The sequence below is a fragment of the Protomyctophum parallelum genome, assembly GCF_964188405.1.
Source record: "Protomyctophum parallelum genome assembly, chromosome: 9".
NCBI lineage: Eukaryota > Metazoa > Chordata > Actinopteri > Myctophiformes > Myctophidae > Protomyctophum > Protomyctophum parallelum.
In genome coordinates this window covers 47,778,858-47,791,944 of record NC_139706.1, presented here as the reverse complement: position 1 = coordinate 47,791,944, position 13,087 = coordinate 47,778,858, and the positions used below count along the sequence as shown (strand labels likewise).

At 45.2% G+C, this 13,087-nt stretch overlaps 1 protein-coding gene across 2 annotated transcripts in view; it reads left to right on the top strand.

Moving 5' to 3' along the window:
• Nucleotides 1-13,087, top strand: part of LOC310864731 (exocyst complex component 3-like protein 2) — a 121,248-nt gene that overhangs the window by 86,604 nt on the left and 21,557 nt on the right. The window lies entirely within an intron of this gene.

Sequence of the window (13,087 nt, the reverse complement as noted above, 5' to 3'; positions counted from 1 at the left end):
TCAGATTCATACAAGTTTTCCGCCGGACACACACTGGTCTGATGAACCCATTCTGACCTGAGATCAGATTCTAAAAAATGTCAGTCGTTCTTCGATTTTTCAAAAAATAGCAGACCTACAAGCTCGTATCGCGCCACTCGGTGGCGCGATATGAGCTTGTAGATCTGCTATTTTTAAATAGCTAAAGCATAACATGATGCTGACACCAAAATGGGTGCCCGGTCAGAATGGGTTAATGATCTTAACCCATTCTGAACGGGAACCCCTTTTGGTGTTTTAACTAAGCATTATGTTATACTTTAGCTACTGACACATATCAGATCTACAAGCTCATAGCACGCCACCGAGTGGCGCGCTACGAGCTTGCGGCACAAATCTTTGAATATATGTTCTTTCAGAATCTTTTTTTTTTATTATTTCGACGTCAGGCCTAAATGGGTTCAATCCCTTTATTTTAGATTGTTTTGTAGTAGGCCTAATAGTACAGCATAAACATTAAAGAGACTTTTGTTGTTACTGTACAATATACTTCAAAACAGTTGTCGTGGTGCACACATGCTTAACATAGCTCTTATTTGCACCGCCCTCGTTGAAAACAATGTATTTCCAACTCCAGCTTGTCCCAGTTCAGGCTGCATGAACAGGGCTGGGTTTCTGCCCCCTCAATGGCGTAACTCTTCTATTTGATGGCTCTGGGTTTCTGCCCCCTCAATGTCGTAACTCTTCTATTTGATGGCTCTGGGTTTCTGCCCCCTCAATGTCGTAACTCTTCTATTAGATGGCTCTGGGTTTCTGCCCCCTCAATGTCGTAACTCTTCTATTTGATGGCTCTGGGTTTCTGCCCCCTCAATGTCGTAACTCTTCTATTAGATGCCTCTGGGTTTCTGCCCCCTCAATGTCGTAACTCTTCTATTAGATGGCTCTGGGTTTCTGCCCCCTCAATGTCGTAACTCTTCTATTAGATGGCTCTGGGTTTCTGCCCCCTCAATGTCGTAACTCTTCTATTTGATGCCTCTGGGTTTCTGCCCCCTCAATGTCATAACTCTTCTATTAGATGGCTCTGGGTTTCTGCCCCCTCAATGTCGTAACTCTTCTATTTGATGGCTCTGGGTTTCTGCCCCCTCAATGTCGTAACTCTTCTATTTGATGGCTCTGGGTTTCTGCCCCCTCAATGTCGTAACTCTTCTATTTGATGGCTCTGGGTTTCTGCCCCCTCAATGTCGTAACTCTTCTATTTGATGGCTCTGGGTTTCTGCCCCCTCAATGTCGTAACTCTTCTATTAGATGGCTCTGGGTTTCTGCCCCCTCAATGTCGTAACTCTTCTATTAGATGGCTCTGGGTTTCTGCCCCCTCAATGTCATAACTCTTCTATTAGATGGCTCTGGGTTTCTGCCCCCTCAATGTCGTAACTCTTCTATTAGATGGCTCTGGGTTTCTGCCCCCTCAATGTCGTAACTCTTCTATTAGATGGCTCTGGGTTTCTGCCCCCTCAATGTCGTAACTCTTCTATTTGATGCCTCTGGGTTTCTGCCCCCTCAATGTCATAACTCTTCTATTTGATGGCTCTGGGTTTCTGCCCCCTCAATGTCGTAACTCTTCTATTTGATGGCTCTGGGTTTCTGCCCCCTCAATGTCGTAACTCTTCTATTTGATGGCTCTGGGTTTCTGCCCCCTCAATGTCGTAACTCTTCTATTTGATGGCTCTGGGTTTCTGCCCCCTCAATGTCGTAACTCTTCTATTAGATGGCTCTGGGTTTCTGCCCCCTCAATGTCATAACTCTTCTATTAGATGACTCTGGGTTTCTGCCCCCTCAATGTCGTAACTCTTCTATTAGATGGCTCTGGGTTTCTGCCCCCTCAATGTCGTAACTCTTCTATTAGATGGCTCTGGGTTTCTGCCCCCTCAATGTCGTAACTCTTCTATTAGATGGCTCTGGGTTTCTGCCCCCTCAATGTCGTAACTCTTCTATTAGATGGCTCTGGGTTTCTGCCCCCTCAATGTCGTAACTCTTCTATTTGATGCCTCTGGGTTTCTGCCCCCTCAATGTCATAACTCTTCTATTAGATGCCTCTGGGTTTCTGCCCCCTCAATGTCGTAACTCTTCTATTTGATGGCTCTGGGTTTCTGCCCCCTCAATGTCGTAACTCTTCTATTTGATGGCTCTGGGTTTCTGCCCCCTCAATGTCGTAACTCTTCTATTTGATGGCTCTGGGTTTCTGCCCCCTCAATGTCGTAACTCTTCTATTAGATGGCTCTGGGTTTCTGCCCCCTCAATGTCATAACTCTTCTATTAGATGACTCTGGGTTTCTGCCCCCTCAATGTCGTAACTCTTCTATTAGATGACTCTGGGTTTCTGCCCCCTCAATGTCCTAACTCTTCTATTAGATGGCTCTGGGTTTCTGCCCCCTCAATGTCGTAACTCTTCTATTAGATGGCTCTGAGTTTCTGCCCCCTCAATGTCCTAACTCTTCTATTAGATGGCTCTGGGTTTCTGCCCCCTCAATGTCGTAACTCTTCTATTAGATGGCTCTGGGTTTCTGCCCCCTCAATGTCGTAACTCTTCTATTAGATGGCTCTGGGTTTCTGCCCCCTCAATGTCGTAACTCTTCTATTTGATGGCTCTGGGTTTCTGCCCCCTCAATGTCGTAACTCTTCTATTAGATGGCTCTGGGTTTCTGCCCCCTCAATGTCCTAACTCTTCTTTTTGATGGCTCTGGGTTTCTGCCCCCTCAATGTCCTAACTCTTCTATTAGATGGCTCTGGGTTTCTGCCCCCTCAATGTCGTAACTCTTCTATTAGATGGCTCTGGTGGAAAGTAATTAAGTATCAGACACGTGCAGAGAGTCCACGACGTGCACACAAGGGCACGTTTGGCCCAAAATAGCAGATCTACAAGCTCACGACGCGCCACGCTGTGACGCGTTGAGAGCTTGTAGATCAGCTATTTTCGGGGCGCAACCCAGCACTCTTTAACCCATTCTGAACGGGCACCCATTTTGGTGTCAGCATTATGTTATGCTTTAGCTATTGAAAAATAGCAGACCTACAAGCTCATATCGCGCCACCGAGTGGCGCGATACGAGCTTGTAGGTCTGCTATTTTTGAAAAATCGAAGAACGACTGACATTTTTAGAATCTGATCTCGGGTCAGAATGGGTTCATCAGACCAGTGTGTGTCCAGTGGAAACCTAGTATGAATCTGATCTCAGGTCACATGGTTTAACTAGTGGAGATGCGTTTGTGTAACGACATGGATTTAGAAACCAATTAGTTCAACGCAAAATGCTGCGTTCAAGTTGCTTTGGAAACAAAGGCAATTCTCTTGAATGCTGCCTTCAGGTTTTTTTGATTGATTGAAATATTTATTAACAGTTTGCAGAATTTACAGTACATTTCAAGCACAAGCTCAATACAAAGACTGTCAACTGTGAGTGGACGACCCAATTAAGCATTAGCACCTGTTTACAACAGGGTCCACATTGTTCAATTCATCAAAACATTTAGAGACATACAAATAGACATTTCTATGTAGCTAAAGAACAGAACAGGAATTCATCATATAGGAAGCAAAAAGGGAAAAGAAACATATACAGTGAGGGGAAATGGGGGGATTCAGATTTTACAGAGGCCAGTTTCGAATTGCAGCCATCCGTAGGTGCCCTTTGAGAGCGGTTCTGAAGGAGTCAAGGGATTCACATGTCTTAATGACTGTTGGTAGGGCGTTCCACATTTTGGTGGCATAGGAGCGAAAAGAATTTAGTCCCTTGTTTGTGCCGAATCTGGGTTGTACATGGATTGTTGCACTCCCTCTGGTGTTGTGGGTGTGGACTTCGTTTACATTAAGGAAGTATTTATATGGTATGGTATGGTATGGTATGGTATGGTATGGTATGGTATGGTATGGTATGGTATGGTATGGTATGGTATGGAAAGTATAGGAGTGGCATTTGCATTTCTTTCACCGTGTAGTAAACGCTGCATTCGTGGTCTGGAGAGGGCAGTTGTTTCACAGACGGGTAAAAAGGGCAGGGGCTGAAGCCCCCTTTGATGTCCATGTGTGCAAGTCCCTGGTTGAAAGTATAACTAAGTATACTAAAAGAGACACTTCGGCCCCTTTGCAACCACATCTTATTTTAACCCATTCTGACCTGGGATCAGATTCATACGGGGTTTCCACTGGACACACACACACTGGTCTGATTATAACCCATTCTGACCTGAGATCAGATTCATACGAGGTTTCCACTGGACACACACTGGTCTGATTATAACCCATTCTGACCTGAGATCAGATTCATACGAGGTTTCCACTGGACACACACACTGGTCTGATGAACCCATTCTGACCTGAGAACAGATTCATACGGGGTTTCCACTGGACACACACACTGGTCTGATGAACCCATTCTGACCTGAGATCAGATTCATACGGGGTTTCCACTGGACACACACACACTGGTCTGATGAACCCATTCTGACCTGAGATCAGATTCATACGGGGTTTCCACTGGACACACACACACTGGTCTGATTAACCCATTCTGACCTGAGATCAGATTCATACGAGGTTTCCACTGGACACACACACTGGTCTGATTAACCCATTCTGACCTGAGATCAGATTCATACGAGGTTTCCACTGGACACACACTGGTCTGATTATAACCCATTCTGACCTGAGATCAGATTCATACGAGGTTTCCACTGGACACACACACACACTGGTCTGATTAACCCATTCTGACCTGAGATCAGATTCATACGAGGTTTCCACTGGACACACACACACTGGTCTGATTAACCCATTCTGACCTGAGAGCAGATTCTAAAAATGTCAGTCGTTCTTCGACTTTTCAAAAATAGCAGACCTACAAGCTCGTAGCTATGAGCTTGTAGATCTGCTATTTTTCAATAGCTAAAGCATAACATGATGCTAACACCAAAATGGGTTTCCGTTCATCAGTTAATGATGTTTGGGAGACAAGGAACACTTCCCTGGGGTTTTTTTATGTGGGTAACTTATGTTTTTAGACATTTTAGTATGAAAGTGTCCATGATGTCATGGACACTGCTGGGCTCACTCCCTTCCTGGGCGACTACATGTTGTCTCAGTATAAGACAGCCCTCCCCCCTATCCACAAGGAGGAGCAGTGCACCAAAGCAGCATGGGAATTGTAGTCCAGGAAGGAAAGTGAGCCCAGTGTCCATGACACCATGAAAATATCTAAAAACACATATTACACTCATACAAACCCCAGGAAAGTGTTTTTTTTTGTTTTGTCTCCCAAACATCATTAACCCATTCTGACCGGGCACCCATTTTGGTGTTAGCATCATGTTATGCTTTATCTATTGAAAAATAGCAGATCTACAAGCTCATATCGCGCCACCGAGTGGCGCGATACGAGCTTGTAGGTCTGCTATTTTTGAAAAATCGAAGAACGACTGACATTTTTTAAATCTGATCTGAGGTCAGAATGGGTTAATCAGACCAGTGTGTGTCCGGCGGAAACCTCGTATGAATCTGATCTCAGGACAGAATGGGTTTAAATTATATCTGGTTGCAAAAGGGGTGAAGTGGCCCTTTAAATGTATAGGGTAAGTGCTATTTGTTTGTAATTTCTTCCTCAAAAGGTTAAATCTCTATATTGTGATAGTAATCAGTAATCATTAATATAGATAGAGTGTTTGTTCAAGGAGGAGAATATTAATTATTATGTATTAATAATATAGTTTATTATAATGAATATCTCTGAATGATGGAGACACTCTGAAATGACTGCAGCACCAGTAGAACACAAGGATTATATTTATTTAAATGACTGCAGCACCAGTAGAACACAAGGATTATATTTATTTAAATGACTGCAGCACCAGTAGAACACAAGGATTATATTTATTTCATGTTCTTTTATTGTGGAGAATCGGTACAAGTCAGTGAGAGTTGAATCACACGTATACATTCCACTCAACAAGGACATGTTTATGCACGGCGTGCACACACAGAAGGATATGAACTAGAACATGGAAAGTCACACCATGCACCTCCTGTACAGTATGTATATGCACAGTTCCAACTTGCAAAATTAGTTGGAGAACCACCATTACTATTCCACATGGTGTAGTTCACATCAGAGCGATCAGACCACATCCATTCACCCTCCACGTAGAGGTCAGTCAGCCCAATCCAGGTGGGTGTCTGCGATAGGTCATAGTTCTGGATCAGCGCCAGGACAAAGTAGTGCTCCTCCCTCCTGTGGATGGACGCCAGGTGGGCATCTTGAGACAGGCAGTTCTTCTCTGCGTCGTGCCAGCTCAGCCGTGTAGGGACGTACTTGTAGCAGCGACCGTTGAAGCTGAACCAAAACATGGGACAGCTCCCACGCTCCAACTTCAGCTCAGCAGAGGGACTGGCGTGCACGGTGCCTACACACACACACACACACACACACACACACACACATACACACACACACACACACACACACACACACACACACACACACACACACACACACACACACACACAGAAAGAAAGATACCAAATGAGTCATAGAAGAACCATTGAACCCAAAATAATCATATTATTGAACTGGGGAGTGCAGGGACCCATGCAGTTCTGACAAGCACCTAGAATCCTATAGGCATTACATACAGTTTGACTCGGTTCCACAGATACTGTACATGTTGTGAAAATAGCCGATCTACAAGAACAACTCTATTACCTAGCGCCATGAGGCCCAGCAAGCACAGGAGTTGAGGACTCAGCAGCATGTCAGCCTGAGAGGTGGTCCGTGGAGATTGGGGGTCGAGGGTCTCCTTGAAGGATGCTGTGTTGCTGTCTGTGTCTGACCTTTTATGTGCTCCACACGAGGGTGTTTTCACGGCCGGCATCATTTGATTGGTCGTGACACATTAGCAGGTGTGTGGTTCACACACACACAGTGCCATGATGATGTCAGGAGAAAACCTCACATGTCCAAAACTGTTGCTTTTCACCATTAAGGTTCTTATTCAGCAGAAATAGCAGATCTGCAATGTGACGCGGTTTGAGTTTGTATATCTGCTTATGGTTTCCTGTCTTGTGTGACTGTTGAAGTATGATCAAGTAGGGTGTTCATTTATGGGAAAATGAATAAATAAAAAAAATATGGAGATATGAGGATTCTGCCCAACAGCAACAGGCAGAATCCTCGTTTGACCCACCTTTTCACACACGCCCACACACACACGCACACACACACACACACACACACACACACACACGCATGCACACGCGCACACACACACACACACACACACACACACACACACACACACACACACACACACACACACACACACACACACACACACACACACACACACACACACACACCTCAAACAGAGAGAGAGAGAGAGAGAGAGGGGAGGGTGGGGGTGATATGATGCAATATACAGTCTTCAACTGGGGTTTACCGTATTCATGTCACATGTAATACATACAGTATAATCCTGAACATGTTTAATGTACTTTCATCATGTAGAGTCAGTGTAAGGCAGTGAATTGAATGAGACAATGTAGTGCGTGCGTGCATGCATGCGTGCGTGCGTGCGTGTGGCTGATGCTCATTTTTTTAAATGACTCCAGTAAATCATCGTTGTACCGTGGTGTTATGTGGGAACTCCTACTGAGTGTAAAAAAAAACCTACTTCCTGGCCTTGACAGCCCATACATCCAAACAGAAAAGTCCTATCTAGGTCAAGATTCAAGACTTTATTGCCATGTCAGCAGAGTTGATTGTAATTTGTTTCAGTGCACTAAAAACATATATACCGCTCACACCGAACTTCTTTAAGAGGCGTCGGAAGTGAAGCCTCTGGTGGTGCTTTACTCAAGATGTTACTATAGTGTTAACTTCCCATTTCAGGGAGCAGCGTATAGTGGTGCCAAGGAATTTAAAACTGTCCACCCTTTCGACAGGCTGGTCGTCGATAACCAGGGATGCAGGGGGCCTAATCTCCTTTTTCCGGGAAATTAAAGATAATTTCTTTGGTCTAAGCCAGGTTTAGGATAAGGTTATTCGAAGTGCACCACCAGTCTACGAGGGCTGCTGTCACCTCGGCCCTGTAGGCTAGATTCATCACCATTTTTAATATAACCAACGACAGTTGTGTCATCTGCGTATTTAAAAAAAAAGAAACAAATTGGGAATGTGAAATAAAGTCATTGGTATAAAGTGCGAAGAGGAGGGCTGAGAGAACATTTTTAGAATCTGATCTCAGGTCAGAATGGGTTCATCAGACGAGTGTGTGTCCAGTGGAAACCTCGTATGAATCTGATCTCAGGTCAGAATGGGTTAAGACTCAGAGTCATGGATTGAGAAAGCGCGTTGCCAATCTTTACCACAGATCGATAGGCAAACTGGAAGTCATCCATCTCAACATTGGACAAAATTAATGATTACAGACAATGCGTTCAAATATTTTCATCACGACAGAGGTCAAGGCGACAGGCCTGTAGTCTTTCATGAAACATTAGCAGGTGTGGGGTTCACACACACACACACACACACACACACACACACACACACACACACACACACACACACACAGTGCCATGATGATGTCAGGAGAAAACCTCACATGTCCAAAACTGTTTGCTTTTCAACATTAAGGTTCTTATTCAGCAGAAATAGCAGATCTGCAATGTGACGCGGTTTGAGTTTGTATTTCTGCTTATGGTTTCCTGTCTTGTGTGACTGTTGAAGTATGATCAAGTAGGGTGTTAATTTATGGGAAAATAAATAAATTAATAAAATATGGAGATATGAGGATTCTGCCCAACAGCAACAGGCAGAATCCTCGTTTGACCCACCTTTTCACACACGCCCACACACACACACACACACACACACACACACACACACACACACACACACACACACACACACACACACACCTCAAACAGAGAGAGAGAGAGAGAGAGAGAGAGAGAGAGAGAGAGAGAGAGAGGGGAGGGTGGGGGTGATATGATGCAATATATAGTCTTCAACTGGAGTTTACCGTATTCATGTCACATGTAATACATATACAGTATAATCCTGAACATGTTTAATGTACTTTCATCATGTAGAGTCAGTGTAAGGCAGTGAATTGAACGAGACAATGTAGTCATTATAGAGACAGACTGTATGAGATGAACTAACATCTGATTGACAGTCCATACATCCGAACAGAAAAGTCCTATCTGATTGCATTAAACAACGTTAAACTCACTTTGCCCATGCATAAAGTGACCACCACCCTGACTAAAAGCAACCTGGGGACCACCACCCTGACTAAAAGCAACCTGGGGACCACCACCCTGACTAAAAGCAACCTGGGGACCACCACCCTGACTAAAAGCAACCCGGGGACCACCACCCTGACTAAAAACAACCTGGGGACCACCACCATGACTAAAAGCAACCTGGGGACCACCACCCTGACTAAAAACAACCTGGGGACCACCACCATGACTAAAAGCAACCTGGGGACCACCACCCTGACTAAAAACAACCTGGGGACCACCACCCTGACTAAAAGCAATCTGGGGACCACCACCCTGACTAAAAGCAACCTGGGGACCACCACCCTGACTAAAAACAAACCTGGGGATCACCACCCTGACTAAAAACAACCTGGGGACCACCACCCTGACTAAAAACAACCTGGGGACCACCACCCTGACTAAAAACAAACCTGGGGACCACCACCCTGACTAAAAACAACCTGGGGACCACCACCCTGACTAAAAACAACCTGGGGACCACCACCCTGACTAAAAACAAACCTGGGGACCACCACCCTGACTAAAAACAAACCTGGGGACCACCACCACTATTGTGTCAGCTGACCACCTGTCCCTCGAGATCCCGAATGAGTTTTGAATGAGTTGTAGTCTGTCTATAGTCTGATTATTTTTGGTAATCCTGTGAATAGTGCGTTACGGTAAACGGCTGGTGACAAAAGGCATGGATGATTTTTTTCGGCTATATATTTCTGAGATGAAAGAATGCAATTCTGGTTTTTTTGTTGATGTTGTGGGATGTGAAGTTGAGATCGATTATGACTGCGAGGCTGGTTACTTGTGGCTTATAACCCAAGCAGCTATAGATGTCCTAATGAGCTCATCACTTGTTCTCTTTTTTTTACCTTTGACCTTATCAGTATTTTTATTTTCATTTAATTGTAATATGGTTTGCACTCATCCACCCTGTTATCTCTGTGAGACAGGAGGTGAGGTGGGTTACTGTTATCTCTGTGAGACAGGAGGTGAGGTGGGTTACTGTTATCTCTGTGAGACAGGAGGTGAGGTGGGTTACTGTTATCTCTGTGAGACAGGAGGTGAGGTGGGTTACTGTTAACTCTGTGAGACAGGAGGTGAGGTGTGTTACTGTTATCTCTGTGAGACAGGAGGTGAGGTGGGTTACTGTTATCTCTGTGAGACAGGAGGTGAGGTGGGTTACTGTTATCTCTGTGAGACAGGAGGTGAGGTGGGTTACTGTTAACTCTGTGAGACAGGAGGTGAGGTGTGTTACTGTTATCTCTGTGAGACAGGAGGTGAGGTGGGTTACTGTTATCTCTGTGAGACAGGAGGTGAGGTGGGTTACTGTTATCTCTGTGAGACAGGAGGTGAGGTGTGTTACTGTTATCTCTGTGAGACAGGAGGTGAGGTGTGTTACTGTTATCTCTGTGAGACAGGAGGTGAGGTGGGTTACTGTTATCTCTGTGAGACAGGAGGTGAGGTGGGTTACTGTTATCTCTGTGAGACAGGAGGTGAGGTGGGTTACTGTTATCTCTGTGAGACAGGAGGTGAGGTGGGTTACTGTTATCTCTGTGAGACAGGAGGTGAGGTGGGTTACTGTTATCTCTGTGAGACAGGAGGTGAGGTGGGTTACTGTTATCTCTGTGAGACAGGAGGTGAGGTGAGTTACTGTTATCTCTGTGAGACAGGAGGTGAGGTGTGTTACTGTTATCTCTGTGAGACAGGAGGTGAGGTGGGTTACTGTTATGTCTGTGAGACAGGAGGTGAGGTGGGTTACTGTTATCTCTGTGAGACAGGAGGTGAGGTGGGTTACTGTTATCTCTGTGAGACAGGAGGTGAGGTGGGTTACTGTTATCTCTGTGAGACAGGAGGTGAGGTGTGTTACTGTTATCTCTGTGAGACAGGAGGTGAGGTGTGTTACTGTTATCTCTGTGAGACAGGAGGTGAGGTGGGTTACTGTTATCTCTGTGAGACAGGAGGTGAGGTGGGTTACTGTTATGTCTGTGAGACAGGAGGTGAGGTGGGTTACTGTTATCTCTGTGAGACAGGAGGTGAGGTGTGTTACTGTTGTCTCTGTGAGACAGGAGGTGAGGTGGGTTACTGTTATCTCTGTGAGACAGGAGGTGAGGTGTGTTACTGTTATCTCTGTGAGACAGGAGGTGAGGTGTGTTACTGTTATCTCTGTGAGACAGGAGGTGAGGTGTGTTACTGTTATCTCTGTGAGACAGGAGGTGAGGTGTGTTACTGTTATCTCTGTGAGACAGGAGGTGAGGTGGGTTACTGTTATCTCTGTGAGACAGGAGGTGAGGTGGGTTACTGTTATCTCTGTGAGACAGGAGGTGAGGTGGGTTACTGTTATCTCTGTGAGACAGGAGGTGAGGTGGGTTACAATACTGTTATCTCTGTGAGACAGGAGGTGAGGTGGGTTACAATACTGTTATCTCTGTGAGACAGGAGGTGAGGTGGGTTACAATACTGTTATCTCTGTGAGACAGGAGGTGAGGTGGGTTGCCAGCCTGCCTGCCTGCCTGCCTGTCTGCCTGCCTGCCTGCCTGTCTGCCTGCCTGCCTGCCTGTCTCAGTCTCCATTGTGAAAGCACACATGCAGGCCAGCAGTGTCCCATTTGTACCCTGAGGCTAACCTGTATTTACCCAGCCTGACTGTTATTGAAAACGCTGTCCTTGTTACTTTAACATGACATGAACAGCAGTCAATTGTGAATGAACCACCGAAGCTCTATAGCTATTTCAAATATGGCTTGTACACACGTATCACGCACACACACACACACACACACACACACACACACACACACACACACACACACACACACACACACACACACACACACACACACACACACACACACACACACACACACACACACACACACACGCACACACACACAGTGTCCTAGTAATTGGGTAATTTCGTCCAGCTAGCCACATGGTGAACTGGCACCATCTCCTGACCGTGCATTGCTACTGCGTGTACAAACGACATCTCAACAGACAGTATTCAGCAACAAAATAACGTTTGGAAACTTAACTTAACCACTGCTCGGTGGCACGCTACGAGCTTGTAGGTCTGCTATTTTATTTTTTTCGTGAAAATGTGGCGCAAATCCTGGCAGAAAACTGTCGTGATTTAGAAGACATTTTATAAATTTCGACGTCAGGCCTAAATGGGTTAATGATACCAGTTGGTATGGTATTTTATACAGCTGAAGGTGCCTCCACACCATTTGCCAAGATGGCAAGTGGTTGGTACTCAATGAAAGCTATTGAGAGGGAAAAGGAAGTTGTCGCCGTAGATCTGCAATTTTTCAATAGCTAAAGCATAACATAAATGGGTTAAAGTGGAGACCATAATGGACCAAAGTTACGTTTCCGAACTTTTGTTGTTGCCGAGTTTATATACAGTATATGTTCTGATAATTAATGACCGCGTGGGAAAAGATCTTCCCACTCTCACTTACAGCCCATGTGGTTTTTCAGACGAGTGCCGAAATAATTGATCACAGATGAAGAAATATAATGCCCTGATCACAAGCATCTGTCGTCTCGTCCGATCGGATGGCTCAATTATCATCTCTCTCTCTCTCTCTCTCTCTCTCTCTCTCTCTCTCTCTCTCTCTCTCTCTCTCTCTCTCTCTCTCTCTCTCTCTCTCTCTCTCTCTCTCTCTCTCTCTCTCTCTCTCTGTCTCTGTCTCTCTCTCTCCTTCCCTCAGTCAATTCAATTCAATTCAAAGGGCTTTATTGGCATGAGAAAACATACGTTTACATTGCCAAAGCA